The following is a 4,445-nucleotide window of genomic DNA, read 5'->3' on the forward strand; positions in this document are numbered from 1 at the left end:
TCATCGACTTCCCGTCCGCAACAAGAAGCGGAAAAGCAGCAGGAATTCAATGTATCTTTAAGTCAACTGATCACCGCTGGAGAATGGACTGATTAAAAGCGGTTGATAAAGAGCCAGCGAAGCCACATAACTTAAGAAGCCATACAGCGGACTTCAGCGGTTGTCGGAACACATCAAGCCATGCACATACACTTCGAAAGTGACAGGTCGCATCGATCTTTGCTGTAGCGAGCGGGAAAATACAGTTTGCAAGACTTGCATGTGTGCAAGTGCGCTAAGATGAGAAAAAGGATGGTGCCGGTAAAGCGGTATGGTGTTGCTTGGACCACGCAATCGATTTAAATGCTTGTTTCTTCACATCAAAGGCTATACATAGCGGGTACGTGTCCTTCAGCCAAAATATTTGCAATAGAACTTTGCGATAGAATTTAAATGGCCGCCTTTGTTGGTCTGTAAGCTACTTCAAGACCAAAGGGAATTTTCAGATAACTTATTTGAATTTTGGCCAGAAAGTGAATGGAGCACCAACTGTGGTAGGCGCACTTCCTGTGGTCAGTTGCAAGTAAAGTGATAAATAGCTTTCTGCGTTAGTTAAAGCTTATGAGCTCATAGATGTTCCAAGCAAACGAATTAAAGTACATAAAAAGCTATTCTATCTTTGCACGTTCCTCAATATCGATCTATCGGTGTCATAATTAAATTTAATCAAAGGCAAGGATAATCTTATATTGTATATTAAAGTGAGTAAATGGTTTAGCTTTACCTTGTGTATTTGAAGTTCCTATTATATTCTAGATTATTCTATATTAGATTATCTTATACATGGTTGGACTTTTAATTAAGCGTTGTAGTGACTTCAATGCCAAATGTGTTCAACGAAGGTTCAGAGAAAGTTCAGCAACTTTGGTTAAACGATAAGAACCGCTTGTATATGATAACACTACACTGTCCTACATACCTACACTGGATACATCAGTATGTCCATTAACCTACTAAGAATCGATAATATCTTCTGAATTTCAAATTTTCCTCTAGTTTTTGGTATACAACAGCTTGCTCACTTCTTCTCCGAACTCACTCTAGAAGAAACATACGGAAAGACAGGTCATACAACCCATATTCTATTATTTTCTAATCGACCATGCGTATTGTGCTCGTCCAGTTAGCCACTGTGCGGCCCGTCAGACCCATGACTGCAAAATCGAAGCGAATAGCTTGCCATCGACGACGACCTCCGCCAAACTCACAAGGCCCCCTTGCCCAATGGGGACGATTGGCGCTGTGGGACCAGCAGAGCTCATTAGGGCTGCGCGCAGGACAGGAAGCAATCCATTCACATTAACCCTTGGACATCAATGGCAGAGAAATGGGGCAATGGAAAAGCGTGAAAGTGCTAGCTAGAGGCTGTTGCAAATGCCCATGTCGTAGTGTCGTGCTCCGACGGTACGGTTGTAGGAGTTGGCATTTATGAACAGACGCTATTCTTGTGATGATGGCGATAAGCCTTCACGCTAGACTCTGCGGTCCAGTGAAGGCTCGACAAATGGTTACCGTTGCAGCTTTAACTGCAATTAAATACAAAAAGGGAATCACCATGGGCTCAATGTGATGTGCGGAACGGGGATGTCTCTGAGCTCAAATAATGTCATGTCACGAACTCGACAACGGTGTGAATAGTTTATAGGCTATTTTAATTTTTCGATCAGCGGTCATTTTTCTCTGATACCTATAAAAGTATACACTATTCGAAATTCGACGTGCCCCTCATAATAAAAAAGTATAATAGACAAGTAATAGGCGCATAGGGATTATTGAAAAATGTCTTAGCTAATATTACAAATCTGTTTATAGAGACACGATAGAATATTTTATGTTCATTATCTAACAGATATATTCTGTAACTACTTAAACACCGAAGACATCTGCGTGACGCGGTGGGACAAACTTCGAGACAACCATTCAAGGAGCCTAAATATAACAGGCCCTTGCTGTAACCTTAAGGAGTTTAGATTTTCACTTTTTCTTTGATGTATTCTACGTAAAACGTATTCTAACCAAATGTTACTCGATAGATAAAAAAATCTTCCTTTGCTTGGTTGATATCAACAGATGTGGACCGCTTCTTAATTATAATTTAAGCATGCATAAACTTTTCGTTTATACGTGAATTATATTTCTCTTTTCTATAACACTTCTATTTCCTTAGAATATTAAAGTGTTACTCAATTCACGTTTTACTGGTTTTGAGTCAAAAAAGTAATTCATATGAGGTCGCGAAAATCTATATTTGATGAAGTAATATTTAAATATACTGGCATTTTCTGAGGAGGTCATGCGCAAAAGCTCATAAAATCTCTATGTATCGTGCCGAAAAAGGTTTCCTTCGCAGTATGATCAATCCAGTTTCAGGCCATTACTACTTTATCAAAGGCTTTCCGGTCAAGCAGCAGCTATCTCGATTTATTTCCTTCCATTCTAATTTACGCTGAGCCAAAATGAGAGTTTAATTGTAAGCTGAACTAGAAGAAGCACAAAGTACATTTCCAACCTCAGGTAGAGAACATGCGTTCTCTAATAAATAAGGGCTAGTTAAATTCTCAATGAAAGAACAAAAACGTTGCGTGTCACAAAAGTACCCAGGAGCAATACGCAAGTCGACGAGTCAGCAAAGCCGAAATAAAAGACCAGCCTCAGCTGGCAGAATGGACAGCTTCGTTTTATTTCGTTACCTGCGCCCCCGCATTCCACCGCGACCATGCGAACTTTCCCGATATATTCTTCGGGCTGCCGATGCTCCTGCTACCAAATCTGTTCATTCTCCCTTCGCCTTCGTCCATAGTGTATCAAAAATACGCGGACAGCGAAGAGGCACCGTCTCCGCTAGTCATTCGACACATCGTCTTCATAAAATGCGCTTGCACCCCCGACGGAAGCAGAACGAGAGGTAGCTAGTGTAAGAGTATCGAATACGATTCCAGCTGAAGCTAGGTCGTTCATCCATCCATTCTCATTAAGGATGCTGCATGCCCGATTGTCTGAGGGGGCGGCCCCGAGAGGCGAACGGCGACGAAGGGAGTACGAGTCGTCGCGCCTGCCGGTCGTCCTACTTGCTGCATCTGTGGAGGTCGTACAAGCTTCAGCGTAGGCCGCCTTTGCCGTCTTCTTCGCCGCCGCCACAGTGCTCGCCTTCGCTTGCACCGCATCAGCGCGTGTAAGGAAGGATGCTCTTCGTCAACCTGCCGCCAACTCGTCCGCTCCATGACTCCTACTGCTCTATCGAACACGAGCATGGTAGCTTTATTCGGTGTCGTCATCTGTACTGTCAGTTTTGCCGACCGCGTAGACAGCCACCGCAGGAGGCACCCGACGTCATACGGAACCTGGACCGAGGACAGTAGCCGGGTGTCGCGCGGTGCGATGGGTCGGTGGCGATTTCCTTGCAAGCAGCGCCTCACCACTAGTCGCTCCACTACTTCCGGCGGCGTTTCCGTTCACGCCATCGACTTCCTCGCGACGCGGCCGTACGAGTTAGCAGACATTGGCCGACACTACGAAGGCAACAGAGACAATAGCACGGCAGAACAGAAGATGACTGAATGAGTTATGGTAGTGGCCGTGACAAGCACCGCACCACTGGCTGAGTAGCGGCATTGCGCGCAGTAGCGGGATCGAGATCCTGGTTTTGGTCGACGAAAATGAAAAGGGTGGGTCGACAAGAAATGTTCCGACATGTTTCGCAGGCGAAGGGCAGGTTTTGGAAGGAAGATGTAAAGGGTAAGGGGGTTCCGCCAGAAGGCTCTACAGGGGCGCAAGTGGCTAGAGGAACATACCGACTGACGATGGGCAGACACGAAAGCATAGGAAACGAAGAGGGATAGCCATACATACGAAAGGAGAGAACGCCACCGACGGAGAAACCTGTCGCTGGTTTACATGCCCACAGACCAGAAACGGTACGTGAACAACAGAAAAGCGGGGTGCAACGGAATAGCTGATACGTTAGAGCGTTAGATCTACAACTACTCATGAGAATGTTTCGCATTTTCCCTTCCTCTCTTGCTCGCGTTCACTCTTTCCATCCTTTTATTAGATCCATCTAGTCCAGTGCTGTCATTTTCGTTAGTTATATGCCCATCGCCCAGATGAGGACAGTACGACGACCAGATAGTTGTTGTTGTTGTCGGCAGCGAGTTAGGATATAAATCACGCTAAATGTTTAGGCCAACGAGCTACCGTCCTGCAGGCTTTCTCTTTCTATTGTTGGATAGCATCGATCAACTGTGCACAGCTGAGTGAGCTCATGGAAACGTTAGAGAGAATATCGCGAAAATAAAAACTATTGAGAGAAGTAATGACGGAATTAGTCTAAATGACTGATATCTGATAATAATTTTTTTAGCCTCTGATAGATCCGGATCGGGTATATTTAACTTAGTTTGGTTCAT

The sequence above is a fragment of the Varroa jacobsoni genome, unplaced genomic scaffold, assembly GCF_002532875.2.
Source record: "Varroa jacobsoni isolate VJ856 unplaced genomic scaffold, vjacob_1.0 contig00565, whole genome shotgun sequence".
NCBI lineage: Eukaryota > Metazoa > Arthropoda > Arachnida > Mesostigmata > Varroidae > Varroa > Varroa jacobsoni.